The sequence below is a fragment of the Phyllobates terribilis genome, unplaced genomic scaffold, assembly GCF_046119375.1.
Source record: "Phyllobates terribilis strain yellow unplaced genomic scaffold, ASM4611937v1 Scaffold_3__8_contigs__length_932513732, whole genome shotgun sequence".
Classification (NCBI taxonomy): domain Eukaryota; kingdom Metazoa; phylum Chordata; class Amphibia; order Anura; family Dendrobatidae; genus Phyllobates; species Phyllobates terribilis.
The window spans coordinates 6,615,143-6,639,755 of record NW_027362763.1 but is presented as its reverse complement, the minus strand read 5'-3'; the positions used below and the strand labels follow the sequence as shown (position 1 = coordinate 6,639,755).

Here is a 24,613-nt window from a genome sequence, read left to right as displayed (position 1 = left end):
AGAATAACATGATAAAAGAAAGCTATAGAAACAAAGAAACAATTGCAGAACCCTAGGAATACTCTAATAGCCCACAAATAAGCTCTTACTGATGAATTCCATCGCATGGACCTGAAGTCAGACAGTAATTAGGTTCTCCTCTTATCACCTGTAACCAGCAGCAGAGTGGCGCAGCGGAAGCGTGCTGGGCCCATAACCCAGAGGTCGATGGATCGAAACCATCCTCTGCTAAGTTATTGCTTTTTTTTATAGAATTCACCTTTACATTTTGCCAAAATGCTTCAGTCAAAGCAAGCGCGTTTCGGCTAAAAGAATAAAAATGAGCTCAAAAAATAAAAATGAGCTCAAAAATTAAACCAAACTAAAAAAGTCTAAAGCTTCTGCATGGGATTGTGCTACATTACAACTTCCTTCTACAAACTATTTAGGTTTATTTCACTCCCTTCAATTTGGTTTTCCATATACGTAGAAAAGGTTTGCTAGAAAGTTGCTTGCCCATATTTGTAAGCCAACATTCACCTTATGAATTCCACTTATGGTCTTCAACTTTGGCAAAAAGTAATCCGCACTTAAAAAAAAAAAAAAAAAAAAAAAAAAAACGAAAGAGGATGCAATGGCACGTGTCACAGCATATGAAAATTGTTATGTGTTGTGGCAAGAAACTAAAAACAAGGTCATCAGGCATGGGGGATTAGCTCAAGTGGTAGAGCGCTCGCTTAGCATGCGAGAGGTAGCGGGATCGATGCCCGCATTCTCCAAATTTATCATTTATTGTTTTTTTCAGTTGGTAGAGCGATGATTCTTTTGCAAACTGCTCATGGCTCCCACAGCTAGACCTAGGAGGCTTTCCTCCATAGGCCAAACAAGCCTTCGATAGCTCAGCTGGTAGAGCGGAGGACTGTAGTTGTAAATTAGCAATCCTTAGGTCGCTGGTTCAATTCCGGCTCGAAGGACATTTTCTTCGTCCTATCTTATGTTTTGTACCTACTGGCAAACACACCACTGCTATGCTCCTTCTGTACGACTATAAAAAAAATCTAGTCCAGGAAACTTTCCTCCGTTGCACCTTGGGTTTTCAAAACGTAGGTGGCAGCAACATAGCCTTTACTTGCGGGACCTGCTGTGGGCCAAAGAGGAACGTTCTTCAACCGTAGCATGATACCCAAGCAAAAGACACCAACGTCCCTGGGTGGGCTTGAACCACCAACCTTTCGGTTAACAGCCGAACGCGCTAACCGATTGCGCCACAGAGACACAAGCCTCTACTTGATTTTCTGACAGCCTCAGCCAGGTCAAACACAATTTACGCAGATGATTTGCAAGAATAACATGATAAAAGAAAGCTATAGAAACAAAGAAACAATTGCAGAACCCTAGGAATACTCTAATAGCCCACAAATAAGCTCTTACTGATGAATTCCATCGCATGGACCTGAAGTCAGACAGTAATTAGGTTCTCCTCTTATCACCTGTAACCAGCAGCAGAGTGGCGCAGCGGAAGCGTGCTGGGCCCATAACCCAGAGGTCGATGGATCGAAACCATCCTCTGCTAAGTTATTGCTTTTTTTTATAGAATTCACCTTTACATTTTGCCAAAATGCTTCAGTCAAAGCAAGCGCGTTTCGGCTAAAAGAATAAAAATGAGCTCAAAAAATAAAAATGAGCTCAAAAATTAAACCAAACTAAAAAAGTCTAAAGCTTCTGCATGGGATTGTGCTACATTACAACTTCCTTCTACAAACTATTTAGGTTTATTTCACTCCCTTCAATTTGGTTTTCCATATACGTAGAAAAGGTTTGCTAGAAAGTTGCTTGCCCATATTTGTAAGCCAACATTCACCTTATGAATTCCACTTATGGTCTTCAACTTTGGCAAAAAGTAATCCGCACTTAAAAAAAAAAAAAAAAAAAAACGAAAGAGGATGCAATGGCACGTGTCACAGCATATGAAAATTGTTATGTGTTGTGGCAAGAAACTAAAAACAAGGTCATCAGGCATGGGGGATTAGCTCAAGTGGTAGAGCGCTCGCTTAGCATGCGAGAGGTAGCGGGATCGATGCCCGCATTCTCCAAATTTATCATTTATTGTTTTTTTCAGTTGGTAGAGCGATGATTCTTTTGCAAACTGCTCATGGCTCCCACAGCTAGACCTAGGAGGCTTTCCTCCATAGGCCAAACAAGCCTTCGATAGCTCAGCTGGTAGAGCGGAGGACTGTAGTTGTAAATTAGCAATCCTTAGGTCGCTGGTTCAATTCCGGCTCGAAGGACATTTTCTTCGTCCTATCTTATGTTTTGTACCTACTGGCAAACACACCACTGCTATGCTCCTTCTGTACGACTATAAAAAAAATCTAGTCCAGGAAACTTTCCTCCGTTGCACCTTGGGTTTTCAAAACGTAGGTGGCAGCAACATAGCCTTTACTTGCGGGACCTGCTGTGGGCCAAAGAGGAACGTTCTTCAACCGTAGCATGATACCCAAGCAAAAGACACCAACGTCCCTGGGTGGGCTTGAACCACCAACCTTTCGGTTAACAGCCGAACGCGCTAACCGATTGCGCCACAGAGACACAAGCCTCTACTTGATTTTCTGACAGCCTCAGCCAGGTCAAACACAATTTACGCAGATGATTTGCAAGAATAACATGATAAAAGAAAGCTATAGAAACAAAGAAACAATTGCAGAACCCTAGGAATACTCTAATAGCCCACAAATAAGCTCTTACTGATGAATTCCATCGCATGGACCTGAAGTCAGACAGTAATTAGGTTCTCCTCTTATCACCTGTAACCAGCAGCAGAGTGGCGCAGCGGAAGCGTGCTGGGCCCATAACCCAGAGGTCGATGGATCGAAACCATCCTCTGCTAAGTTATTGCTTTTTTTTATAGAATTCACCTTTACATTTTGCCAAAATGCTTCAGTCAAAGCAAGCGCGTTTCGGCTAAAAGAATAAAAATGAGCTCAAAAAATAAAAATGAGCTCAAAAATTAAACCAAACTAAAAAAGTCTAAAGCTTCTGCATGGGATTGTGCTACATTACAACTTCCTTCTACAAACTATTTAGGTTTATTTCACTCCCTTCAATTTGGTTTTCCATATACGTAGAAAAGGTTTGCTAGAAAGTTGCTTGCCCATATTTGTAAGCCAACATTCACCTTATGAATTCCACTTATGGTCTTCAACTTTGGCAAAAAGTAATCCGCACTTAAAAAAAAAAAAAAAAAAAAACGAAAGAGGATGCAATGGCACGTGTCACAGCATATGAAAATTGTTATGTGTTGTGGCAAGAAACTAAAAACAAGGTCATCAGGCATGGGGGATTAGCTCAAGTGGTAGAGCGCTCGCTTAGCATGCGAGAGGTAGCGGGATCGATGCCCGCATTCTCCAAATTTATCATTTATTGTTTTTTTCAGTTGGTAGAGCGATGATTCTTTTGCAAACTGCTCATGGCTCCCACAGCTAGACCTAGGAGGCTTTCCTCCATAGGCCAAACAAGCCTTCGATAGCTCAGCTGGTAGAGCGGAGGACTGTAGTTGTAAATTAGCAATCCTTAGGTCGCTGGTTCAATTCCGGCTCGAAGGACATTTTCTTCGTCCTATCTTATGTTTTGTACCTACTGGCAAACACACCACTGCTATGCTCCTTCTGTACGACTATAAAAAAAATCTAGTCCAGGAAACTTTCCTCCGTTGCACCTTGGGTTTTCAAAACGTAGGTGGCAGCAACATAGCCTTTACTTGCGGGACCTGCTGTGGGCCAAAGAGGAACGTTCTTCAACCGTAGCATGATACCCAAGCAAAAGACACCAACGTCCCTGGGTGAGCTTGAACCACCAACCTTTCGGTTAACAGCCGAACGCGCTAACCGATTGCGCCACAGAGACACAAGCCTCTACTTGATTTTCTGACAGCCTCAGCCAGGTCAAACACAATTTACGCAGATGATTTGCAAGAATAACATGATAAAAGAAAGCTATAGAAACAAAGAAACAATTGCAGAACCCTAGGAATACTCTAATAGCCCACAAATAAGCTCTTACTGATGAATTCCATCGCATGGACCTGAAGTCAGACAGTAATTAGGTTCTCCTCTTATCACCTGTAACCAGCAGCAGAGTGGCGCAGCGGAAGCGTGCTGGGCCCATAACCCAGAGGTCGATGGATCGAAACCATCCTCTGCTAAGTTATTGCTTTTTTTTATAGAATTCACCTTTACATTTTGCCAAAATGCTTCAGTCAAAGCAAGCGCGTTTCGGCTAAAAGAATAAAAATGAGCTCAAAAAATAAAAATGAGCTCAAAAATTAAACCAAACTAAAAAAGTCTAAAGCTTCTGCATGGGATTGTGCTACATTACAACTTCCTTCTACAAACTATTTAGGTTTATTTCACTCCCTTCAATTTGGTTTTCCATATACGTAGAAAAGGTTTGCTAGAAAGTTGCTTGCCCATATTTGTAAGCCAACATTCACCTTATGAATTCCACTTATGGTCTTCAACTTTGGCAAAAAGTAATCCGCACTTAAAAAAAAAAAAAAAAAAAAAAAAAAACGAAAGAGGATGCAATGGCACGTGTCACAGCATATGAAAATTGTTATGTGTTGTGGCAAGAAACTAAAAACAAGGTCATCAGGCATGGGGGATTAGCTCAAGTGGTAGAGCGCTCGCTTAGCATGCGAGAGGTAGCGGGATCGATGCCCGCATTCTCCAAATTTATCATTTATTGTTTTTTTCAGTTGGTAGAGCGATGATTCTTTTGCAAACTGCTCATGGCTCCCACAGCTAGACCTAGGAGGCTTTCCTCCATAGGCCAAACAAGCCTTCGATAGCTCAGCTGGTAGAGCGGAGGACTGTAGTTGTAAATTAGCAATCCTTAGGTCGCTGGTTCAATTCCGGCTCGAAGGACATTTTCTTCGTCCTATCTTATGTTTTGTACCTACTGGCAAACACACCACTGCTATGCTCCTTCTGTACGACTATAAAAAAAATCTAGTCCAGGAAACTTTCCTCCGTTGCACCTTGGGTTTTCAAAACGTAGGTGGCAGCAACATAGCCTTTACTTGCGGGACCTGCTGTGGGCCAAAGAGGAACGTTCTTCAACCGTAGCATGATACCCAAGCAAAAGACACCAACGTCCCTGGGTGGGCTTGAACCACCAACCTTTCGGTTAACAGCCGAACGCGCTAACCGATTGCGCCACAGAGACACAAGCCTCTACTTGATTTTCTGACAGCCTCAGCCAGGTCAAACACAATTTACGCAGATGATTTGCAAGAATAACATGATAAAAGAAAGCTATAGAAACAAAGAAACAATTGCAGAACCCTAGGAATACTCTAATAGCCCACAAATAAGCTCTTACTGATGAATTCCATCGCATGGACCTGAAGTCAGACAGTAATTAGGTTCTCCTCTTATCACCTGTAACCAGCAGCAGAGTGGCGCAGCGGAAGCGTGCTGGGCCCATAACCCAGAGGTCGATGGATCGAAACCATCCTCTGCTAAGTTATTGCTTTTTTTTATAGAATTCACCTTTACATTTTGCCAAAATGCTTCAGTCAAAGCAAGCGCGTTTCGGCTAAAAGAATAAAAATGAGCTCAAAAAATAAAAATGAGCTCAAAAATTAAACCAAACTAAAAAAGTCTAAAGCTTCTGCATGGGATTGTGCTACATTACAACTTCCTTCTACAAACTATTTAGGTTTATTTCACTCCCTTCAATTTGGTTTTCCATATACGTAGAAAAGGTTTGCTAGAAAGTTGCTTGCCCATATTTGTAAGCCAACATTCACCTTATGAATTCCACTTATGGTCTTCAACTTTGGCAAAAAGTAATCCGCACTTAAAAAAAAAAAAAAAAAAAAAAAAAAAACGAAAGAGGATGCAATGGCACGTGTCACAGCATATGAAAATTGTTATGTGTTGTGGCAAGAAACTAAAAACAAGGTCATCAGGCATGGGGGATTAGCTCAAGTGGTAGAGCGCTCGCTTAGCATGCGAGAGGTAGCGGGATCGATGCCCGCATTCTCCAAATTTATCATTTATTGTTTTTTTCAGTTGGTAGAGCGATGATTCTTTTGCAAACTGCTCATGGCTCCCACAGCTAGACCTAGGAGGCTTTCCTCCATAGGCCAAACAAGCCTTCGATAGCTCAGCTGGTAGAGCGGAGGACTGTAGTTGTAAATTAGCAATCCTTAGGTCGCTGGTTCAATTCCGGCTCGAAGGACATTTTCTTCGTCCTATCTTATGTTTTGTACCTACTGGCAAACACACCACTGCTATGCTCCTTCTGTACGACTATAAAAAAAATCTAGTCCAGGAAACTTTCCTCCGTTGCACCTTGGGTTTTCAAAACGTAGGTGGCAGCAACATAGCCTTTACTTGCGGGACCTGCTGTGGGCCAAAGAGGAACGTTCTTCAACCGTAGCATGATACCCAAGCAAAAGACACCAACGTCCCTGGGTGGGCTTGAACCACCAACCTTTCGGTTAACAGCCGAACGCGCTAACCGATTGCGCCACAGAGACACAAGCCTCTACTTGATTTTCTGACAGCCTCAGCCAGGTCAAACACAATTTACGCAGATGATTTGCAAGAATAACATGATAAAAGAAAGCTATAGAAACAAAGAAACAATTGCAGAACCCTAGGAATACTCTAATAGCCCACAAATAAGCTCTTACTGATGAATTCCATCGCATGGACCTGAAGTCAGACAGTAATTAGGTTCTCCTCTTATCACCTGTAACCAGCAGCAGAGTGGCGCAGCGGAAGCGTGCTGGGCCCATAACCCAGAGGTCGATGGATCGAAACCATCCTCTGCTAAGTTATTGCTTTTTTTTATAGAATTCACCTTTACATTTTGCCAAAATGCTTCAGTCAAAGCAAGCGCGTTTCGGCTAAAAGAATAAAAATGAGCTCAAAAAATAAAAATGAGCTCAAAAATTAAACCAAACTAAAAAAGTCTAAAGCTTCTGCATGGGATTGTGCTACATTACAACTTCCTTCTACAAACTATTTAGGTTTATTTCACTCCCTTCAATTTGGTTTTCCATATACGTAGAAAAGGTTTGCTAGAAAGTTGCTTGCCCATATTTGTAAGCCAACATTCACCTTATGAATTCCACTTATGGTCTTCAACTTTGGCAAAAAGTAATCCGCACTTAAAAAAAAAAAAAAAAAAAAACGAAAGAGGATGCAATGGCACGTGTCACAGCATATGAAAATTGTTATGTGTTGTGGCAAGAAACTAAAAACAAGGTCATCAGGCATGGGGGATTAGCTCAAGTGGTAGAGCGCTCGCTTAGCATGCGAGAGGTAGCGGGATCGATGCCCGCATTCTCCAAATTTATCATTTATTGTTTTTTTCAGTTGGTAGAGCGATGATTCTTTTGCAAACTGCTCATGGCTCCCACAGCTAGACCTAGGAGGCTTTCCTCCATAGGCCAAACAAGCCTTCGATAGCTCAGCTGGTAGAGCGGAGGACTGTAGTTGTAAATTAGCAATCCTTAGGTCGCTGGTTCAATTCCGGCTCGAAGGACATTTTCTTCGTCCTATCTTATGTTTTGTACCTACTGGCAAACACACCACTGCTATGCTCCTTCTGTACGACTATAAAAAAAATCTAGTCCAGGAAACTTTCCTCCGTTGCACCTTGGGTTTTCAAAACGTAGGTGGCAGCAACATAGCCTTTACTTGCGGGACCTGCTGTGGGCCAAAGAGGAACGTTCTTCAACCGTAGCATGATACCCAAGCAAAAGACACCAACGTCCCTGGGTGAGCTTGAACCACCAACCTTTCGGTTAACAGCCGAACGCGCTAACCGATTGCGCCACAGAGACACAAGCCTCTACTTGATTTTCTGACAGCCTCAGCCAGGTCAAACACAATTTACGCAGATGATTTGCAAGAATAACATGATAAAAGAAAGCTATAGAAACAAAGAAACAATTGCAGAACCCTAGGAATACTCTAATAGCCCACAAATAAGCTCTTACTGATGAATTCCATCGCATGGACCTGAAGTCAGACAGTAATTAGGTTCTCCTCTTATCACCTGTAACCAGCAGCAGAGTGGCGCAGCGGAAGCGTGCTGGGCCCATAACCCAGAGGTCGATGGATCGAAACCATCCTCTGCTAAGTTATTGCTTTTTTTTATAGAATTCACCTTTACATTTTGCCAAAATGCTTCAGTCAAAGCAAGCGCGTTTCGGCTAAAAGAATAAAAATGAGCTCAAAAAATAAAAATGAGCTCAAAAATTAAACCAAACTAAAAAAGTCTAAAGCTTCTGCATGGGATTGTGCTACATTACAACTTCCTTCTACAAACTATTTAGGTTTATTTCACTCCCTTCAATTTGGTTTTCCATATACGTAGAAAAGGTTTGCTAGAAAGTTGCTTGCCCATATTTGTAAGCCAACATTCACCTTATGAATTCCACTTATGGTCTTCAACTTTGGCAAAAAGTAATCCGCACTTAAAAAAAAAAAAAAAAAAAAAAAAAAAACGAAAGAGGATGCAATGGCACGTGTCACAGCATATGAAAATTGTTATGTGTTGTGGCAAGAAACTAAAAACAAGGTCATCAGGCATGGGGGATTAGCTCAAGTGGTAGAGCGCTCGCTTAGCATGCGAGAGGTAGCGGGATCGATGCCCGCATTCTCCAAATTTATCATTTATTGTTTTTTTCAGTTGGTAGAGCGATGATTCTTTTGCAAACTGCTCATGGCTCCCACAGCTAGACCTAGGAGGCTTTCCTCCATAGGCCAAACAAGCCTTCGATAGCTCAGCTGGTAGAGCGGAGGACTGTAGTTGTAAATTAGCAATCCTTAGGTCGCTGGTTCAATTCCGGCTCGAAGGACATTTTCTTCGTCCTATCTTATGTTTTGTACCTACTGGCAAACACACCACTGCTATGCTCCTTCTGTACGACTATAAAAAAAATCTAGTCCAGGAAACTTTCCTCCGTTGCACCTTGGGTTTTCAAAACGTAGGTGGCAGCAACATAGCCTTTACTTGCGGGACCTGCTGTGGGCCAAAGAGGAACGTTCTTCAACCGTAGCATGATACCCAAGCAAAAGACACCAACGTCCCTGGGTGAGCTTGAACCACCAACCTTTCGGTTAACAGCCGAACGCGCTAACCGATTGCGCCACAGAGACACAAGCCTCTACTTGATTTTCTGACAGCCTCAGCCAGGTCAAACACAATTTACGCAGATGATTTGCAAGAATAACATGATAAAAGAAAGCTATAGAAACAAAGAAACAATTGCAGAACCCTAGGAATACTCTAATAGCCCACAAATAAGCTCTTACTGATGAATTCCATCGCATGGACCTGAAGTCAGACAGTAATTAGGTTCTCCTCTTATCACCTGTAACCAGCAGCAGAGTGGCGCAGCGGAAGCGTGCTGGGCCCATAACCCAGAGGTCGATGGATCGAAACCATCCTCTGCTAAGTTATTGCTTTTTTTTATAGAATTCACCTTTACATTTTGCCAAAATGCTTCAGTCAAAGCAAGCGCGTTTCGGCTAAAAGAATAAAAATGAGCTCAAAAAATAAAAATGAGCTCAAAAATTAAACCAAACTAAAAAAGTCTAAAGCTTCTGCATGGGATTGTGCTACATTACAACTTCCTTCTACAAACTATTTAGGTTTATTTCACTCCCTTCAATTTGGTTTTCCATATACGTAGAAAAGGTTTGCTAGAAAGTTGCTTGCCCATATTTGTAAGCCAACATTCACCTTATGAATTCCACTTATGGTCTTCAACTTTGGCAAAAAGTAATCCGCACTTAAAAAAAAAAAAAAAAAAAAAAAAAAAACGAAAGAGGATGCAATGGCACGTGTCACAGCATATGAAAATTGTTATGTGTTGTGGCAAGAAACTAAAAACAAGGTCATCAGGCATGGGGGATTAGCTCAAGTGGTAGAGCGCTCGCTTAGCATGCGAGAGGTAGCGGGATCGATGCCCGCATTCTCCAAATTTATCATTTATTGTTTTTTTCAGTTGGTAGAGCGATGATTCTTTTGCAAACTGCTCATGGCTCCCACAGCTAGACCTAGGAGGCTTTCCTCCATAGGCCAAACAAGCCTTCGATAGCTCAGCTGGTAGAGCGGAGGACTGTAGTTGTAAATTAGCAATCCTTAGGTCGCTGGTTCAATTCCGGCTCGAAGGACATTTTCTTCGTCCTATCTTATGTTTTGTACCTACTGGCAAACACACCACTGCTATGCTCCTTCTGTACGACTATAAAAAAAATCTAGTCCAGGAAACTTTCCTCCGTTGCACCTTGGGTTTTCAAAACGTAGGTGGCAGCAACATAGCCTTTACTTGCGGGACCTGCTGTGGGCCAAAGAGGAACGTTCTTCAACCGTAGCATGATACCCAAGCAAAAGACACCAACGTCCCTGGGTGAGCTTGAACCACCAACCTTTCGGTTAACAGCCGAACGCGCTAACCGATTGCGCCACAGAGACACAAGCCTCTACTTGATTTTCTGACAGCCTCAGCCAGGTCAAACACAATTTACGCAGATGATTTGCAAGAATAACATGATAAAAGAAAGCTATAGAAACAAAGAAACAATTGCAGAACCCTAGGAATACTCTAATAGCCCACAAATAAGCTCTTACTGATGAATTCCATCGCATGGACCTGAAGTCAGACAGTAATTAGGTTCTCCTCTTATCACCTGTAACCAGCAGCAGAGTGGCGCAGCGGAAGCGTGCTGGGCCCATAACCCAGAGGTCGATGGATCGAAACCATCCTCTGCTAAGTTATTGCTTTTTTTTATAGAATTCACCTTTACATTTTGCCAAAATGCTTCAGTCAAAGCAAGCGCGTTTCGGCTAAAAGAATAAAAATGAGCTCAAAAAATAAAAATGAGCTCAAAAATTAAACCAAACTAAAAAAGTCTAAAGCTTCTGCATGGGATTGTGCTACATTACAACTTCCTTCTACAAACTATTTAGGTTTATTTCACTCCCTTCAATTTGGTTTTCCATATACGTAGAAAAGGTTTGCTAGAAAGTTGCTTGCCCATATTTGTAAGCCAACATTCACCTTATGAATTCCACTTATGGTCTTCAAATTTGGCAAAAAGTAATCCGCACTTAAAAAAAAAAAAAAAAAAAAAAAAAAAACGAAAGAGGATGCAATGGCACGTGTCACAGCATATGAAAATTGTTATGTGTTGTGGCAAGAAACTAAAAACAAGGTCATCAGGCATGGGGGATTAGCTCAAGTGGTAGAGCGCTCGCTTAGCATGCGAGAGGTAGCGGGATCGATGCCCGCATTCTCCAAATTTATCATTTATTGTTTTTTTCAGTTGGTAGAGCGATGATTCTTTTGCAAACTGCTCATGGCTCCCACAGCTAGACCTAGGAGGCTTTCCTCCATAGGCCAAACAAGCCTTCGATAGCTCAGCTGGTAGAGCGGAGGACTGTAGTTGTAAATTAGCAATCCTTAGGTCGCTGGTTCAATTCTGGCTCGAAGGACATTTTCTTCGTCCTATCTTATGTTTTGTACCTACTGGCAAACACACCACTGCTATGCTCCTTCTGTACGACTATAAAAAAAATCTAGTCCAGGAAACTTTCCTCCGTTGCACCTTGGGTTTTCAAAACGTAGGTGGCAGCAACATAGCCTTTACTTGCGGGACCTGCTGTGGGCCAAAGAGGAACGTTCTTCAACCGTAGCATGATACCCAAGCAAAAGACACCAACGTCCCTGGGTGAGCTTGAACCACCAACCTTTCGGTTAACAGCCGAACGCGCTAACCGATTGCGCCACAGAGACACAAGCCTCTACTTGATTTTCTGACAGCCTCAGCCAGGTCAAACACAATTTACGCAGATGATTTGCAAGAATAACATGATAAAAGAAAGCTATAGAAACAAAGAAACAATTGCAGAACCCTAGGAATACTCTAATAGCCCACAAATAAGCTCTTACTGATGAATTCCATCGCATGGACCTGAAGTCAGACAGTAATTAGGTTCTCCTCTTATCACCTGTAACCAGCAGCAGAGTGGCGCAGCGGAAGCGTGCTGGGCCCATAACCCAGAGGTCGATGGATCGAAACCATCCTCTGCTAAGTTATTGCTTTTTTTTATAGAATTCACCTTTACATTTTGCCAAAATGCTTCAGTCAAAGCAAGCGCGTTTCGGCTAAAAGAATAAAAATGAGCTCAAAAAATAAAAATGAGCTCAAAAATTAAACCAAACTAAAAAAGTCTAAAGCTTCTGCATGGGATTGTGCTACATTACAACTTCCTTCTACAAACTATTTAGGTTTATTTCACTCCCTTCAATTTGGTTTTCCATATACGTAGAAAAGGTTTGCTAGAAAGTTGCTTGCCCATATTTGTAAGCCAACATTCACCTTATGAATTCCACTTATGGTCTTCAACTTTGGCAAAAAGTAATCCGCACTTAAAAAAAAAAAAAAAAAAAAAAAAAAAACGAAAGAGGATGCAATGGCACGTGTCACAGCATATGAAAATTGTTATGTGTTGTGGCAAGAAACTAAAAACAAGGTCATCAGGCATGGGGGATTAGCTCAAGTGGTAGAGCGCTCGCTTAGCATGCGAGAGGTAGCGGGATCGATGCCCGCATTCTCCAAATTTATCATTTATTGTTTTTTTCAGTTGGTAGAGCGATGATTCTTTTGCAAACTGCTCATGGCTCCCACAGCTAGACCTAGGAGGCTTTCCTCCATAGGCCAAACAAGCCTTCGATAGCTCAGCTGGTAGAGCGGAGGACTGTAGTTGTAAATTAGCAATCCTTAGGTCGCTGGTTCAATTCCGGCTCGAAGGACATTTTCTTCGTCCTATCTTATGTTTTGTACCTACTGGCAAACACACCACTGCTATGCTCCTTCTGTACGACTATAAAAAAAATCTAGTCCAGGAAACTTTCCTCCGTTGCACCTTGGGTTTTCAAAACGTAGGTGGCAGCAACATAGCCTTTACTTGCGGGACCTGCTGTGGGCCAAAGAGGAACGTTCTTCAACCGTAGCATGATACCCAAGCAAAAGACACCAACGTCCCTGGGTGAGCTTGAACCACCAACCTTTCGGTTAACAGCCGAACGCGCTAACCGATTGCGCCACAGAGACACAAGCCTCTACTTGATTTTCTGACAGCCTCAGCCAGGTCAAACACAATTTACGCAGATGATTTGCAAGAATAACATGATAAAAGAAAGCTATAGAAACAAAGAAACAATTGCAGAACCCTAGGAATACTCTAATAGCCCACAAATAAGCTCTTACTGATGAATTCCATCGCATGGACCTGAAGTCAGACAGTAATTAGGTTCTCCTCTTATCACCTGTAACCAGCAGCAGAGTGGCGCAGCGGAAGCGTGCTGGGCCCATAACCCAGAGGTCGATGGATCGAAACCATCCTCTGCTAAGTTATTGCTTTTTTTTATAGAATTCACCTTTACATTTTGCCAAAATGCTTCAGTCAAAGCAAGCGCGTTTCGGCTAAAAGAATAAAAATGAGCTCAAAAAATAAAAATGAGCTCAAAAATTAAACCAAACTAAAAAAGTCTAAAGCTTCTGCATGGGATTGTGCTACATTACAACTTCCTTCTACAAACTATTTAGGTTTATTTCACTCCCTTCAATTTGGTTTTCCATATACGTAGAAAAGGTTTGCTAGAAAGTTGCTTGCCCATATTTGTAAGCCAACATTCACCTTATGAATTCCACTTATGGTCTTCAACTTTGGCAAAAAGTAATCCGCACTTAAAAAAAAAAAAAAAAAAAAAAAAAAAACGAAAGAGGATGCAATGGCACGTGTCACAGCATATGAAAATTGTTATGTGTTGTGGCAAGAAACTAAAAACAAGGTCATCAGGCATGGGGGATTAGCTCAAGTGGTAGAGCGCTCGCTTAGCATGCGAGAGGTAGCGGGATCGATGCCCGCATTCTCCAAATTTATCATTTATTGTTTTTTTCAGTTGGTAGAGCGATGATTCTTTTGCAAACTGCTCATGGCTCCCACAGCTAGACCTAGGAGGCTTTCCTCCATAGGCCAAACAAGCCTTCGATAGCTCAGCTGGTAGAGCGGAGGACTGTAGTTGTAAATTAGCAATCCTTAGGTCGCTGGTTCAATTCCGGCTCGAAGGACATTTTCTTCGTCCTATCTTATGTTTTGTACCTACTGGCAAACACACCACTGCTATGCTCCTTCTGTACGACTATAAAAAAAATCTAGTCCAGGAAACTTTCCTCCGTTGCACCTTGGGTTTTCAAAACGTAGGTGGCAGCAACATAGCCTTTACTTGCGGGACCTGCTGTGGGCCAAAGAGGAACGTTCTTCAACCGTAGCATGATACCCAAGCAAAAGACACCAACGTCCCTGGGTGAGCTTGAACCACCAACCTTTCGGTTAACAGCCGAACGCGCTAACCGATTGCGCCACAGAGACACAAGCCTCTACTTGATTTTCTGACAGCCTCAGCCAGGTCAAACACAATTTACGCAGATGATTTGCAAGAATAACATGATAAAAGAAAGCTATAGAAACAAAGAAACAATTGCAGAACCCTAGGAATACTCTAATAGCCCACAAATAAGCTCTTACTGATGAATTCCATCGCATGGACCTGAAGTCAGACAGTAATTAGGTTCTCCTCTTATCACCTGTAACCAGCAGCAGAGTGGCGCAGCGGAAGCGTGCTGGGCCCATAACCCAGAGGTCGATGGATCGAAACCATCCTCTGCTAAGTTATTGCTTTTTTTTATAGAATTCACCTTTACATTTTGCCAAAATGCTTCAGTCAAAGCAAGCGCGTTTCGGCTAAAAGAATAAAAATGAGCTCAAAAAATAAAAATGAGCTCAAAAATTAAACCAAACTAAAAAAGTCTAAAGCTTCTGCATGGGATTGTGCTACATTACAACTTCCTTCTACAAACTATTTAGGTTTATTTCACTCCCTTCAATTTGGTTTTCCATATACGTAGAAAAGGTTTGCTAGAAAGTTGCTTGCCCATATTTGTAAGCCAACATTCACCTTATGAATTCCACTTATGGTCTTCAACTTTGGCAAAAAGTAATCCGCACTTAAAAAAAAAAAAAAAAAAAAAAAAAAAACGAAAGAGGATGCAATGGCACGTGTCACAGCATATGAAAATTGTTATGTGTTGTGGCAAGAAACTAAAAACAAGGTCATCAGGCATGGGGGATTAGCTCAAGTGGTAGAGCGCTCGCTTAGCATGCGAGAGGTAGCGGGATCGATGCCCGCATTCTCCAAATTTATCATTTATTGTTTTTTTCAGTTGGTAGAGCGATGATTCTTTTGCAAACTGCTCATGGCTCCCACAGCTAGACCTAGGAGGCTTTCCTCCATAGGCCAAACAAGCCTTCGATAGCTCAGCTGGTAGAGCGGAGGACTGTAGTTGTAAATTAGCAATCCTTAGGTCGCTGGTTCAATTCCGGCTCGAAGGACATTTTCTTCGTCCTATCTTATGTTTTGTACCTACTGGCAAACACACCACTGCTATGCTCCTTCTGTACGACTATAAAAAAAATCTAGTCCAGGAAACTTTCCTCCGTTGCACCTTGGGTTTTCAAAACGTAGGTGGCAGCAACATAGCCTTTACTTGCGGGACCTGCTGTGGGCCAAAGAGGAACGTTCTTCAACCGTAGCATGATACCCAAGCAAAAGACACCAACGTCCCTGGGTGAGCTTGAACCACCAACCTTTCGGTTAACAGCCGAACGCGCTAACCGATTGCGCCACAGAGACACAAGCCTCTACTTGATTTTCTGACAGCCTCAGCCAGGTCAAACACAATTTACGCAGATGATTTGCAAGAATAACATGATAAAAGAAAGCTATAGAAACAAAGAAACAATTGCAGAACCCTAGGAATACTCTAATAGCCCACAAATAAGCTCTTACTGATGAATTCCATCGCATGGACCTGAAGTCAGACAGTAATTAGGTTCTCCTCTTATCACCTGTAACCAGCAGCAGAGTGGCGCAGCGGAAGCGTGCTGGGCCCATAACCCAGAGGTCGATGGATCGAAACCATCCTCTGCTAAGTTATTGCTTTTTTTTATAGAATTCACCTTTACATTTTGCCAAAATGCTTCAGTCAAAGCAAGCGCGTTTCGGCTAAAAGAATAAAAATGAGCTCAAAAAATAAAAATGAGCTCAAAAATTAAACCAAACTAAAAAAGTCTAAAGCTTCTGCATGGGATTGTGCTACATTACAACTTCCTTCTACAAACTATTTAGGTTTATTTCACTCCCTTCAATTTGGTTTTCCATATACGTAGAAAAGGTTTGCTAGAAAGTTGCTTGCCCATATTTGTAAGCCAACATTCACCTTATGAATTCCACTTATGGTCTTCAACTTTGGCAAAAAGTAATCCGCACTTAAAAAAAAAAAAAAAAAAAAAAAAAAAACGAAAGAGGATGCAATGGCACGTGTCACAGCATATGAAAATTGTTATGTGTTGTGGCAAGAAACTAAAAACAAGGTCATCAGGCATGGGGGATTAGCTCAAGTGGTAGAGCGCTCGCTTAGCATGCGAGAGGTAGCGGGATCGATGCCCGCATTCTCCAAATTTATCATTTATTGTTTTTTTCAGTTGGTAGAGCGATGATTCTTTTGCAAACTGCTCATGGCTCCCACAGCTAGACCTAGGAGGCTTTCCTCCATAGGCCAAACAAGCCTTCGATAGCTCAGCTGGTAGAGCGGAGGACTGTAGTTGTAAATTAGCAATCCTTAGGTCGCTGGTTCAATTCTGGCTCGAAGGACATTTTCTTCGTCCTATCTTATGTTTTGTACCTACTGGCAAACACACCACTGCTATGCTCCTTCTGTACGACTATAAAAAAAATCTAGTCCAGGAAACTTTCCTCCGTTGCACCTTGGGTTTTCAAAACGTAGGTGGCAGCAACATAGCCTTTACTTGCGGGACCTGCTGTGGGCCAAAGAGGAACGTTCTTCAACCGTAGCATGATACCCAAGCAAAAGACACCAACGTCCCTGGGTGAGCTTGAACCACCAACCTTTCGGTTAACAGCCGAACGCGCTAACCGATTGCGCCACAGAGACACAAGCCTCTACTTGATTTTCTGACAGCCTCAGCCAGGTCAAACACAATTTACGCAGATGATTTGCAAGAATAACATGATAAAAGAAAGCTATAGAAACAAAGAAACAATTGCAGAACCCTAGGAATACTCTAATAGCCCACAAATAAGCTCTTACTGATGAATTCCATCGCATGGACCTGAAGTCAGACAGTAATTAGGTTCTCCTCTTATCACCTGTAACCAGCAGCAGAGTGGCGCAGCGGAAGCGTGCTGGGCCCATAACCCAGAGGTCGATGGATCGAAACCATCCTCTGCTAAGTTATTGCTTTTTTTTATAGAATTCACCTTTACATTTTGCCAAAATGCTTCAGTCAAAGCAAGCGCGTTTCGGCTAAAAGAATAAAAATGAGCTCAAAAAATAAAAATGAGCTCAAAAATTAAACCAAACTAAAAAAGTCTAAAGCTTCTGCATGGGATTGTGCTACATTACAACTTCCTTCTACAAACTATTTAGGTTTATTTCACTCCCTTCAATTTGGTTTTCCATATACGTAGAAAAGGTTTGCTAGAAAGTTGCTTGCCCATATTTGTAAGCCAACATTCACCTTATGAATTCCACTTATGGTCTTCAACTTTGGCAAAAAGTAATCCGCACTTAAAAAAAAACAAAAAAAAAAAAAAAAAAACGAAAGAGGATGCAATGGCACGTGTCACAGCATATGAAAATTGTTATGTGTTGTGGCAAGAAACTAAAAACAAGGTCATCAGGCATGGGGGATTAGCTCAAGTGGTAGAGCGCTCGCTTAGCATGCGAGAGGTAGCGGGATCGATGCCCGCATTCTCCAAATTTATCATTTATTGTTTTTTTCAGTTGGTAGAGCGATGATTCTTTTGCAAACTGCTCATGGCTCCCACAGCTAGACCTAGGAGGCTTTCCTCCATAGGCCAAACAAGCCTTCGATAGCTCAGCTGGTAGAGCGGAGGACTGTAGTTGTAAATTAGCAATCCTTAGGTCGCTGGTTCAATTCTGGCTCGAAGGACATTTTCTTCGTCCTATCTTATGTTTTGTACCTACTGGCAAACACACCACTGCTATGCTCCTTCTGTACGACTATAAAAAAAATCTAGTCCAGGAAACTTTCCTCCGTTGCACCTTGGGTTTTCAAAACGTAGGTGGCAGCAACATAGCCTTTACTTGCGGGACCTGCTGTGGGCCAAAGAGGAACGTTCTTCAACCGTAGCATGATACCCAAGCAAAAGACACCAACGTCCCTGGGTGAGCTTGAACCACCAACCTTTCGGTTAACAGCCGAACGCGCTAACCGATTGCGCCACAGAGACACAAGCCTCTACTTGATTTTCTGACAGCCTCAGCCAGGTCAAACACAATTTACGCAGATGATTTGCAAGAATAACATGATAAAAGAAAGCTATAGAAACAAAGAAACAATTGCAGAACCCTAGGAATACTCTAATAGCCCACAAATAAGCTCTTACTGATGAATTCCATCGCATGGACCTGAAGTCAGACAGTAATTAGGTTCTCCTCTTATCACCTGTAACCAGCAGCAGAGTGGCGCAGCGGAAGCGTGCTGGGCCCATAACCCAGAGGTCGATGGATCGAAACCATCCTCTGCTAAGTTATTGCTTTTTTTTATAGAATTCACCTTTACATTTTGCCAAAATGCTTCAGTCAAAGCAAGCGCGTTTCGGCTAAAAGAATAAAAATGAGCTCAAAAAATAAAAATGAGCTCAAAAATTAAACCAAACTAAAAAAGTCTAAAGCTTCTGCATGGGATTGTGCTACATTACAACTTCCTTCTACAAACTATTTAGGTTTATTTCACTCCCTTCAATTTGGTTTTCCATATACGTAGAAAAGGTTTGCTAGAAAGTTGCTTGCCCATATTTGTAAGCCAACATTCACCTTATGAATTCCACTTATGGTCTTCAACTTTGGCAAAAAGTAATCCGCACTTAAAAAAAAACAAAAAAAAAAAAAAAAAAACGAAAGAGGATGCAATGGCACGTGTCACAGCATATGAAAATTGTTATGTGTTGTGGCAAGAAACTAAAAACAAGGTCATCAGGCATGGGGGATTAGCTCAAGTGGTAGAGCGCTCGCTTAGCATGCGAGAGGTAGCGGGATCGATGCCCGCATTCTCCAAATTTATCATTTATTGTTTTTTTCAGTTGGTAGAGCGATGATTCTTTTGCAAACTGCTCATGGCTCCCACAGCTAGACCTAGGAGGCTTTCCTCCATAGGCCAAACAAGCCTTCGATAGCTCAGCTGGTAGAGCGGAGGACTGTAGTTGTAAATTAGCAATCCTTAGGTCGCTGGTTCAATTCCGGCTCGAAGGACATTTTCTTCGTCCTATCTTATGTTTTGTACCTACTGGCAAACACACCACTGCTATGCTCCTTCTGTACGACTATAAAAAAAATCTAGTCCAGGAAACTTTCCTCCGTTGCACCTTGGGTTTTCAAAACGTAGGTGGCAGCAACATAGCCTTTACTTGCGGGACCTGCTGTGGGCCAAAGAGGAACGTTCTTCAACCGTAGCATGATACCCAAGCAAAAGACACCAACGTCCCTGGGTGAGCTTGAACCACCAACCTTTCGGTTAACAGCCGAACGCGCTAACCGATTGCGCCACAGAGACACAAGCCTCTACTTGATTTTCTGACAGCCTCAGCCAGGTCAAACACAATTTACGCAGATGATTTGCAAGAATAACATGATAAAAGAAAGCTATAGAAACAAAGAAACAATTGCAGAACCCTAGGAATACTCTAATAGCCCACAAATAAGCTCTTACTGATGAATTCCATCGCATGGACCTGAAGTCAGACAGTAATTAGGTTCTCCTCTTATCACCTGTAACCAGCAGCAGAGTGGCGCAGCGGAAGCGTGCTGGGCCCATAACCCAGAGGTCGATGGATCGAAACCATCCTCTGCTAAGTTATTGCTTTTTTTTATAGAATTCACCTTTACATTTTGCCAAAATGCTTCAGTCAAAGCAAGCGCGTTTCGGCTAAAAGAATAAAAATGAGCTCAAAAAATAAAAATGAGCTCAAAAATTAAACCAAACTAAAAAAGTCTAAAGCTTCTGCATGGGATTGTGCTACATTACAACTTCCTTCTACAAACTATTTAGGTTTATTTCACTCCCTTCAATTTGGTTTTCCATATACGTAGAAAAGGTTTGCTAGAAAGTTGCTTGCCCATATTTGTAAGCCAACATTCACCTTATGAATTCCACTTATGGTCTTCAACTTTGGCAAAAAGTAATCCGCACTTAAAAAAAAAAAAAAAAAAAAAAAAAAAACGAAAGAGGATGCAATGGCACGTGTCACAGCATATGAAAATTGTTATGTGTTGTGGCAAGAAACTAAAAACAAGGGCATCAGGCATGGGGGATTAGCTCAAGTGGTAGAGCGCTCGCTTAGCATGCGAGAGGTAGCGGGATCGATGCCCGCATTCTCCAAATTTATCATTTATTGTTTTTTTCAGTTGGTAGAGCGATGATTCTTTTGCAAACTGCTCATGGCTCCCACAGCTAGACCTAGGAGGCTTTCCTCCATAGGCCAAACAAGCCTTCGATAGCTCAGCTGGTAGAGCGGAGGACTGTAGTTGTAAATTAGCAATCCTTAGGTCGCTGGTTCAATTCCGGCTCGAAGGACATTTTCTTCGTCCTATCTTATGTTTTGTACCTACTGGCAAACACACCACTGCTATGCTCCTTCTGTACGACTATAAAAAAAATCTAGTCCAGGAAACTTTCCTCCGTTGCACCTTGGGTTTTCAAAACGTAGGTGGCAGCAACATAGCCTTTACTTGCGGGACCTGCTGTGGGCCAAAGAGGAACGTTCTTCAACCGTAGCATGATACCCAAGCAAAAGACACCAACGTCCCTGGGTGAGCTTGAACCACCAACCTTTCGGTTAACAGCCGAACGCGCTAACCGATTGCGCCACAGAGACACAAGCCTCTACTTGATTTTCTGACAGCCTCAGCCAGGTCAAACACAATTTACGCAGATGATTTGCAAGAATAACATGATAAAAGAAAGCTATAGAAACAAAGAAACAATTGCAGAACCCTAGGAATACTCTAATAGCCCACAAATAAGCTCTTACTGATGAATTCCATCGCATGGACCTGAAGTCAGACAGTAATTAGGTTCTCCTCTTATCACCTGTAACCAGCAGCAGAGTGGCGCAGCGGAAGCGTGCTGGGCCCATAACCCAGAGGTCGATGGATCGAAACCATCCTCTGCTAAGTTATTGCTTTTTTTTATAGAATTCACCTTTACATTTTGCCAAAATGCTTCAGTCAAAGCAAGCGCGTTTCGGCTAAAAGAATAAAAATGAGCTCAAAAAATAAAAATGAGCTCAAAAATTAAACCAAACTAAAAAAGTCTAAAGCTTCTGCATGGGATTGTGCTACATTACAACTTCCTTCTACAAACTATTTAGGTTTATTTCACTCCCTTCAATTTGGTTTTCCATATACGTAGAAAAGGTTTGCTAGAAAGTTGCTTGCCCATATTTGTAAGCCAACATTCACCTTATGAATTCCACTTATGGTCTTCAACTTTGGCAAAAAGTAATCCGCACTTAAAAAAAAACAAAAAAAAAAAAAAAAAAACGAAAGAGGATGCAATGGCACGTGTCACAGCATATGAAAATTGTTATGTGTTGTGGCAAGAAACTAAAAACAAGGTCATCAGGCATGGGGGATTAGCTCAAGTGGTAGAGCGCTCGCTTAGCATGCGAGAGGTAGCGGGATCGATGCCCGCATTCTCCAAATTTATCATTTATTGTTTTTTTCAGTTGGTAGAGCGATGATTCTTTTGCAAACTGCTCATGGCTCCCACAGCTAGACCTAGGAGGCTTTCCTCCATAGGCCAAACAAGCCTTCGATAGCTCAGCTGGTAGAGCGGAGGACTGTAGTTGTAAATTAGCAATCCTTAGGTCGCTGGTTCAATTCCGGCTCGAAGGACATTTTCTTCGTCCTATCTTATGTTTTGTACCTACTGGCAAACACACCACTGCTATGCTCCTTCTGTACGACTATAAAAAAAATCTAGTCCAGGAAACTTTCCTCCGTTGCACCTTGGGTTTTCAAAACGTAGGTGGCAGCAACATAGCCTTTACTTGCGGGACCTGCTGTGGGCCAAAGAGGAACGTTCTTCAACCGTAGCATGATACCCAAGCAAAAGACACCAACGTCCCTGGGTGAGCTTGAACCACCAACCTTTCGGTTAACAGCCGAACGCGCTAACCGATTGCGCCACAGAGACACAAGCCTCTACTTGATTTTCTGACAGCCTCAGCCAGGTCAAACACAATTTACGCAGATGATTTGCAAGAATAACATGATAAAAGAAAGCTATAGAAACAAAGAAACAATTGCAGAACCCTAGGAATACTCTAATAGCCCACAAATAAGCTCTTACTGATGAATTCCATCGCATGGACCTGAAGTCAGACAGTAATTAGGTTCTCCTCTTATCACCTGTAACCAGCAGCAGAGTGGCGCAGCGGAAGCGTGCTGGGCCCATAACCCAGAGGTCGATGGATCGAAACCATCCTCTGCTAAGTTATTGCTTTTTTTTATAGAATTCACCTTTACATTTTGCCAAAATGCTTCAGTCAAAGCAAGCGCGTTTCGGCTAAAAGAATAAAAATGAGCTCAAAAAATAAAAATGAGCTCAAAAATTAAACCAAACTAAAAAAGTCTAAAGCTTCTGCATGGGATTGTGCTACATTACAACTTCCTTCTACAAACTATTTAGGTTTATTTCACTCCCTTCAATTTGGTTTTCCATATACGTAGAAAAGGTTTGCTAGAAAGTTGCTTGCCCATATTTGTAAGCCAACATTCACCTTATGAATTCCACTTATGGTCTTCAACTTTGGCAAAAAGTAATCCGCACTTAAAAAAAAACAAAAAAAAAAAAAAAAAAACGAAAGAGGATGCAATGGCACGTGTCACAGCATATGAAAATTGTTATGTGTTGTGGCAAGAAACTAAAAACAAGGTCATCAGGCATGGGGGATTAGCTCAAGTGGTAGAGCGCTCGCTTAGCATGCGAGAGGTAGCGGGATCGATGCCCGCATTCTCCAAATTTATCATTTATTGTTTTTTTCAGTTGGTAGAGCGATGATTCTTTTGCAAACTGCTCATGGCTCCCACAGCTAGACCTAGGAGGCTTTCCTCCATAGGCCAAACAAGCCTTCGATAGCTCAGCTGGTAGAGCGGAGGACTGTAGTTGTAAATTAGCAATCCTTAGGTCGCTGGTTCAATTCCGGCTCGAAGGACATTTTCTTCGTCCTATCTTATGTTTTGTACCTACTGGCAAACACACCACTGCTATGCTCCTTCTGTACGACTATAAAAAAAATCTAGTCCAGGAAACTTTCCTCCGTTGCACCTTGGGTTTTCAAAACGTAGGTGGCAGCAACATAGCCTTTACTTGCGGGACCTGCTGTGGGCCAAAGAGGAACGTTCTTCAACCGTAGCATGATACCCAAGCAAAAGACACCAACGTCCCTGGGTGAGCTTGAACCACCAACCTTTCGGTTAACAGCCGAACGCGCTAACCGATTGCGCCACAGAGACACAAGCCTCTACTTGATTTTCTGACAGCCTCAGCCAGGTCAAACACAATTTACGCAGATGATTTGCAAGAATAACATGATAAAAGAAAGCTATAGAAACAAAGAAACAATTGCAGAACCCTAGGAATACTCTAATAGCCCACAAATAAGCTCTTACTGATGAATTCCATCGCATGGACCTGAAGTCAGACAGTAATTAGGTTCTCCTCTTATCACCTGTAACCAGCAGCAGAGTGGCGCAGCGGAAGCGTGCTGGGCCCATAACCCAGAGGTCGATGGATCGAAACCATCCTCTGCTAAGTTATTGCTTTTTTTTATAGAATTCACCTTTACATTTTGCCAAAATGCTTCAGTCAAAGCAAGCGCGTTTCGGCTAAAAGAATAAAAATGAGCTCAAAAAATAAAAATGAGCTCAAAAATTAAACCAAACTAAAAAAGTCTAAAGCTTCTGCATGGGATTGTGCTACATTACAACTTCCTTCTACAAACTATTTAGGTTTATTTCACTCCCTTCAATTTGGTTTTCCATATACGTAGAAAAGGTTTGCTAGAAAGTTGCTTGCCCATATTTGTAAGCCAACATTCACCTTATGAATTCCACTTATGGTCTTCAACTTTGGCAAAAAGTAATCCGCACTTAAAAAAAAAAAAAAAAAAAAAAAAAAAACGAAAGAGGATGCAATGGCACGTGTCACAGCATATGAAAATTGTTATGTGTTGTGGCAAGAAACTAAAAACAAGGTCATCAGGCATGGGGGATTAGCTCAAGTGGTAGAGCGCTCGCTTAGCATGCGAGAGGTAGCGGGATCGATGCCCGCATTCTCCAAATTTATCATTTATTGTTTTTTTCAGTTGGTAGAGCGATGATTCTTTTGCAAACTGCTCATGGCTCCCACAGCTAGACCTAGGAGGCTTTCCTCC

At 42.0% G+C, this 24,613-nt stretch overlaps 55 non-coding genes across 55 annotated transcripts; 37 read left to right on the top strand and 18 right to left on the bottom strand.

The window, feature by feature from the left end:
* Positions 1-685: 685 nt before the first annotated feature.
* On the top strand, positions 686-758 carry TRNAA-AGC (transfer RNA alanine (anticodon AGC)). The gene has a single exon. It is a non-coding gene; the product is annotated as a tRNA-Ala (tRNA).
* A 109-nt stretch (positions 759-867) lies between these two features.
* On the top strand, positions 868-953 carry TRNAY-GUA (transfer RNA tyrosine (anticodon GUA)). Its single transcript is given in 2 exon segments — positions 868-904; positions 918-953. It is a non-coding gene; the product is annotated as a tRNA-Tyr (tRNA).
* A 227-nt stretch (positions 954-1,180) lies between these two features.
* TRNAN-GUU (transfer RNA asparagine (anticodon GUU)) lies at positions 1,181-1,254 on the bottom strand. Its single transcript has one exon. It is a non-coding gene; the product is annotated as a tRNA-Asn (tRNA).
* A 745-nt stretch (positions 1,255-1,999) lies between these two features.
* On the top strand, positions 2,000-2,072 carry TRNAA-AGC (transfer RNA alanine (anticodon AGC)). Its single transcript has one exon. It is a non-coding gene; the product is annotated as a tRNA-Ala (tRNA).
* A 109-nt stretch (positions 2,073-2,181) lies between these two features.
* On the top strand, positions 2,182-2,267 carry TRNAY-GUA (transfer RNA tyrosine (anticodon GUA)). The gene is given in 2 exon segments: positions 2,182-2,218; positions 2,232-2,267. It is a non-coding gene; the product is annotated as a tRNA-Tyr (tRNA).
* A 227-nt stretch (positions 2,268-2,494) lies between these two features.
* Positions 2,495-2,568, bottom strand: TRNAN-GUU (transfer RNA asparagine (anticodon GUU)). Its single transcript has one exon. It is a non-coding gene; the product is annotated as a tRNA-Asn (tRNA).
* Positions 2,569-3,313: 745 nt separating this feature from the next.
* Positions 3,314-3,386, top strand: TRNAA-AGC (transfer RNA alanine (anticodon AGC)). Its single transcript has one exon. It is a non-coding gene; the product is annotated as a tRNA-Ala (tRNA).
* Positions 3,387-3,495: 109 nt separating this feature from the next.
* Positions 3,496-3,581, top strand: TRNAY-GUA (transfer RNA tyrosine (anticodon GUA)). Its single transcript is given in 2 exon segments — positions 3,496-3,532; positions 3,546-3,581. It is a non-coding gene; the product is annotated as a tRNA-Tyr (tRNA).
* Positions 3,582-3,808: 227 nt separating this feature from the next.
* Positions 3,809-3,882, bottom strand: TRNAN-GUU (transfer RNA asparagine (anticodon GUU)). Its single transcript has one exon. It is a non-coding gene; the product is annotated as a tRNA-Asn (tRNA).
* A 751-nt stretch (positions 3,883-4,633) lies between these two features.
* Positions 4,634-4,706, top strand: TRNAA-AGC (transfer RNA alanine (anticodon AGC)). The gene has a single exon. It is a non-coding gene; the product is annotated as a tRNA-Ala (tRNA).
* A 109-nt stretch (positions 4,707-4,815) lies between these two features.
* On the top strand, positions 4,816-4,901 carry TRNAY-GUA (transfer RNA tyrosine (anticodon GUA)). Its single transcript is given in 2 exon segments — positions 4,816-4,852; positions 4,866-4,901. It is a non-coding gene; the product is annotated as a tRNA-Tyr (tRNA).
* A 227-nt stretch (positions 4,902-5,128) lies between these two features.
* On the bottom strand, positions 5,129-5,202 carry TRNAN-GUU (transfer RNA asparagine (anticodon GUU)). Its single transcript has one exon. It is a non-coding gene; the product is annotated as a tRNA-Asn (tRNA).
* Positions 5,203-5,954: 752 nt separating this feature from the next.
* Positions 5,955-6,027, top strand: TRNAA-AGC (transfer RNA alanine (anticodon AGC)). The gene has a single exon. It is a non-coding gene; the product is annotated as a tRNA-Ala (tRNA).
* A 109-nt stretch (positions 6,028-6,136) lies between these two features.
* Positions 6,137-6,222, top strand: TRNAY-GUA (transfer RNA tyrosine (anticodon GUA)). Its single transcript is given in 2 exon segments — positions 6,137-6,173; positions 6,187-6,222. It is a non-coding gene; the product is annotated as a tRNA-Tyr (tRNA).
* A 227-nt stretch (positions 6,223-6,449) lies between these two features.
* On the bottom strand, positions 6,450-6,523 carry TRNAN-GUU (transfer RNA asparagine (anticodon GUU)). The gene has a single exon. It is a non-coding gene; the product is annotated as a tRNA-Asn (tRNA).
* Positions 6,524-7,268: 745 nt separating this feature from the next.
* On the top strand, positions 7,269-7,341 carry TRNAA-AGC (transfer RNA alanine (anticodon AGC)). Its single transcript has one exon. It is a non-coding gene; the product is annotated as a tRNA-Ala (tRNA).
* Positions 7,342-7,450: 109 nt separating this feature from the next.
* TRNAY-GUA (transfer RNA tyrosine (anticodon GUA)) lies at positions 7,451-7,536 on the top strand. Its single transcript is given in 2 exon segments — positions 7,451-7,487; positions 7,501-7,536. It is a non-coding gene; the product is annotated as a tRNA-Tyr (tRNA).
* A 227-nt stretch (positions 7,537-7,763) lies between these two features.
* On the bottom strand, positions 7,764-7,837 carry TRNAN-GUU (transfer RNA asparagine (anticodon GUU)). The gene has a single exon. It is a non-coding gene; the product is annotated as a tRNA-Asn (tRNA).
* Positions 7,838-8,589: 752 nt separating this feature from the next.
* TRNAA-AGC (transfer RNA alanine (anticodon AGC)) lies at positions 8,590-8,662 on the top strand. Its single transcript has one exon. It is a non-coding gene; the product is annotated as a tRNA-Ala (tRNA).
* A 109-nt stretch (positions 8,663-8,771) lies between these two features.
* On the top strand, positions 8,772-8,857 carry TRNAY-GUA (transfer RNA tyrosine (anticodon GUA)). Its single transcript is given in 2 exon segments — positions 8,772-8,808; positions 8,822-8,857. It is a non-coding gene; the product is annotated as a tRNA-Tyr (tRNA).
* Positions 8,858-9,084: 227 nt separating this feature from the next.
* Positions 9,085-9,158, bottom strand: TRNAN-GUU (transfer RNA asparagine (anticodon GUU)). Its single transcript has one exon. It is a non-coding gene; the product is annotated as a tRNA-Asn (tRNA).
* Positions 9,159-9,910: 752 nt separating this feature from the next.
* Positions 9,911-9,983, top strand: TRNAA-AGC (transfer RNA alanine (anticodon AGC)). The gene has a single exon. It is a non-coding gene; the product is annotated as a tRNA-Ala (tRNA).
* Positions 9,984-10,092: 109 nt separating this feature from the next.
* TRNAY-GUA (transfer RNA tyrosine (anticodon GUA)) lies at positions 10,093-10,178 on the top strand. The gene is given in 2 exon segments: positions 10,093-10,129; positions 10,143-10,178. It is a non-coding gene; the product is annotated as a tRNA-Tyr (tRNA).
* A 227-nt stretch (positions 10,179-10,405) lies between these two features.
* On the bottom strand, positions 10,406-10,479 carry TRNAN-GUU (transfer RNA asparagine (anticodon GUU)). Its single transcript has one exon. It is a non-coding gene; the product is annotated as a tRNA-Asn (tRNA).
* Positions 10,480-11,231: 752 nt separating this feature from the next.
* TRNAA-AGC (transfer RNA alanine (anticodon AGC)) lies at positions 11,232-11,304 on the top strand. The gene has a single exon. It is a non-coding gene; the product is annotated as a tRNA-Ala (tRNA).
* Positions 11,305-11,413: 109 nt separating this feature from the next.
* On the top strand, positions 11,414-11,499 carry TRNAY-GUA (transfer RNA tyrosine (anticodon GUA)). Its single transcript is given in 2 exon segments — positions 11,414-11,450; positions 11,464-11,499. It is a non-coding gene; the product is annotated as a tRNA-Tyr (tRNA).
* A 227-nt stretch (positions 11,500-11,726) lies between these two features.
* On the bottom strand, positions 11,727-11,800 carry TRNAN-GUU (transfer RNA asparagine (anticodon GUU)). Its single transcript has one exon. It is a non-coding gene; the product is annotated as a tRNA-Asn (tRNA).
* A 752-nt stretch (positions 11,801-12,552) lies between these two features.
* TRNAA-AGC (transfer RNA alanine (anticodon AGC)) lies at positions 12,553-12,625 on the top strand. The gene has a single exon. It is a non-coding gene; the product is annotated as a tRNA-Ala (tRNA).
* Positions 12,626-12,734: 109 nt separating this feature from the next.
* On the top strand, positions 12,735-12,820 carry TRNAY-GUA (transfer RNA tyrosine (anticodon GUA)). Its single transcript is given in 2 exon segments — positions 12,735-12,771; positions 12,785-12,820. It is a non-coding gene; the product is annotated as a tRNA-Tyr (tRNA).
* Positions 12,821-13,047: 227 nt separating this feature from the next.
* On the bottom strand, positions 13,048-13,121 carry TRNAN-GUU (transfer RNA asparagine (anticodon GUU)). Its single transcript has one exon. It is a non-coding gene; the product is annotated as a tRNA-Asn (tRNA).
* A 752-nt stretch (positions 13,122-13,873) lies between these two features.
* Positions 13,874-13,946, top strand: TRNAA-AGC (transfer RNA alanine (anticodon AGC)). The gene has a single exon. It is a non-coding gene; the product is annotated as a tRNA-Ala (tRNA).
* A 109-nt stretch (positions 13,947-14,055) lies between these two features.
* Positions 14,056-14,141, top strand: TRNAY-GUA (transfer RNA tyrosine (anticodon GUA)). Its single transcript is given in 2 exon segments — positions 14,056-14,092; positions 14,106-14,141. It is a non-coding gene; the product is annotated as a tRNA-Tyr (tRNA).
* A 227-nt stretch (positions 14,142-14,368) lies between these two features.
* On the bottom strand, positions 14,369-14,442 carry TRNAN-GUU (transfer RNA asparagine (anticodon GUU)). Its single transcript has one exon. It is a non-coding gene; the product is annotated as a tRNA-Asn (tRNA).
* Positions 14,443-15,194: 752 nt separating this feature from the next.
* TRNAA-AGC (transfer RNA alanine (anticodon AGC)) lies at positions 15,195-15,267 on the top strand. The gene has a single exon. It is a non-coding gene; the product is annotated as a tRNA-Ala (tRNA).
* A 109-nt stretch (positions 15,268-15,376) lies between these two features.
* TRNAY-GUA (transfer RNA tyrosine (anticodon GUA)) lies at positions 15,377-15,462 on the top strand. Its single transcript is given in 2 exon segments — positions 15,377-15,413; positions 15,427-15,462. It is a non-coding gene; the product is annotated as a tRNA-Tyr (tRNA).
* Positions 15,463-15,689: 227 nt separating this feature from the next.
* TRNAN-GUU (transfer RNA asparagine (anticodon GUU)) lies at positions 15,690-15,763 on the bottom strand. Its single transcript has one exon. It is a non-coding gene; the product is annotated as a tRNA-Asn (tRNA).
* Positions 15,764-16,515: 752 nt separating this feature from the next.
* Positions 16,516-16,588, top strand: TRNAA-AGC (transfer RNA alanine (anticodon AGC)). Its single transcript has one exon. It is a non-coding gene; the product is annotated as a tRNA-Ala (tRNA).
* Positions 16,589-16,697: 109 nt separating this feature from the next.
* On the top strand, positions 16,698-16,783 carry TRNAY-GUA (transfer RNA tyrosine (anticodon GUA)). The gene is given in 2 exon segments: positions 16,698-16,734; positions 16,748-16,783. It is a non-coding gene; the product is annotated as a tRNA-Tyr (tRNA).
* Positions 16,784-17,010: 227 nt separating this feature from the next.
* On the bottom strand, positions 17,011-17,084 carry TRNAN-GUU (transfer RNA asparagine (anticodon GUU)). Its single transcript has one exon. It is a non-coding gene; the product is annotated as a tRNA-Asn (tRNA).
* Positions 17,085-17,837: 753 nt separating this feature from the next.
* Positions 17,838-17,910, top strand: TRNAA-AGC (transfer RNA alanine (anticodon AGC)). Its single transcript has one exon. It is a non-coding gene; the product is annotated as a tRNA-Ala (tRNA).
* A 109-nt stretch (positions 17,911-18,019) lies between these two features.
* TRNAY-GUA (transfer RNA tyrosine (anticodon GUA)) lies at positions 18,020-18,105 on the top strand. Its single transcript is given in 2 exon segments — positions 18,020-18,056; positions 18,070-18,105. It is a non-coding gene; the product is annotated as a tRNA-Tyr (tRNA).
* Positions 18,106-18,332: 227 nt separating this feature from the next.
* Positions 18,333-18,406, bottom strand: TRNAN-GUU (transfer RNA asparagine (anticodon GUU)). Its single transcript has one exon. It is a non-coding gene; the product is annotated as a tRNA-Asn (tRNA).
* Positions 18,407-19,159: 753 nt separating this feature from the next.
* TRNAA-AGC (transfer RNA alanine (anticodon AGC)) lies at positions 19,160-19,232 on the top strand. Its single transcript has one exon. It is a non-coding gene; the product is annotated as a tRNA-Ala (tRNA).
* A 109-nt stretch (positions 19,233-19,341) lies between these two features.
* TRNAY-GUA (transfer RNA tyrosine (anticodon GUA)) lies at positions 19,342-19,427 on the top strand. Its single transcript is given in 2 exon segments — positions 19,342-19,378; positions 19,392-19,427. It is a non-coding gene; the product is annotated as a tRNA-Tyr (tRNA).
* Positions 19,428-19,654: 227 nt separating this feature from the next.
* TRNAN-GUU (transfer RNA asparagine (anticodon GUU)) lies at positions 19,655-19,728 on the bottom strand. Its single transcript has one exon. It is a non-coding gene; the product is annotated as a tRNA-Asn (tRNA).
* A 752-nt stretch (positions 19,729-20,480) lies between these two features.
* TRNAA-AGC (transfer RNA alanine (anticodon AGC)) lies at positions 20,481-20,553 on the top strand. Its single transcript has one exon. It is a non-coding gene; the product is annotated as a tRNA-Ala (tRNA).
* Positions 20,554-20,662: 109 nt separating this feature from the next.
* TRNAY-GUA (transfer RNA tyrosine (anticodon GUA)) lies at positions 20,663-20,748 on the top strand. The gene is given in 2 exon segments: positions 20,663-20,699; positions 20,713-20,748. It is a non-coding gene; the product is annotated as a tRNA-Tyr (tRNA).
* A 227-nt stretch (positions 20,749-20,975) lies between these two features.
* Positions 20,976-21,049, bottom strand: TRNAN-GUU (transfer RNA asparagine (anticodon GUU)). Its single transcript has one exon. It is a non-coding gene; the product is annotated as a tRNA-Asn (tRNA).
* Positions 21,050-21,802: 753 nt separating this feature from the next.
* Positions 21,803-21,875, top strand: TRNAA-AGC (transfer RNA alanine (anticodon AGC)). Its single transcript has one exon. It is a non-coding gene; the product is annotated as a tRNA-Ala (tRNA).
* A 109-nt stretch (positions 21,876-21,984) lies between these two features.
* Positions 21,985-22,070, top strand: TRNAY-GUA (transfer RNA tyrosine (anticodon GUA)). The gene is given in 2 exon segments: positions 21,985-22,021; positions 22,035-22,070. It is a non-coding gene; the product is annotated as a tRNA-Tyr (tRNA).
* A 227-nt stretch (positions 22,071-22,297) lies between these two features.
* TRNAN-GUU (transfer RNA asparagine (anticodon GUU)) lies at positions 22,298-22,371 on the bottom strand. The gene has a single exon. It is a non-coding gene; the product is annotated as a tRNA-Asn (tRNA).
* Positions 22,372-23,124: 753 nt separating this feature from the next.
* On the top strand, positions 23,125-23,197 carry TRNAA-AGC (transfer RNA alanine (anticodon AGC)). Its single transcript has one exon. It is a non-coding gene; the product is annotated as a tRNA-Ala (tRNA).
* A 109-nt stretch (positions 23,198-23,306) lies between these two features.
* Positions 23,307-23,392, top strand: TRNAY-GUA (transfer RNA tyrosine (anticodon GUA)). The gene is given in 2 exon segments: positions 23,307-23,343; positions 23,357-23,392. It is a non-coding gene; the product is annotated as a tRNA-Tyr (tRNA).
* A 227-nt stretch (positions 23,393-23,619) lies between these two features.
* TRNAN-GUU (transfer RNA asparagine (anticodon GUU)) lies at positions 23,620-23,693 on the bottom strand. The gene has a single exon. It is a non-coding gene; the product is annotated as a tRNA-Asn (tRNA).
* Positions 23,694-24,445: 752 nt separating this feature from the next.
* Positions 24,446-24,518, top strand: TRNAA-AGC (transfer RNA alanine (anticodon AGC)). The gene has a single exon. It is a non-coding gene; the product is annotated as a tRNA-Ala (tRNA).
* The last annotated feature ends 95 nt before the right edge of the window (positions 24,519-24,613 follow it).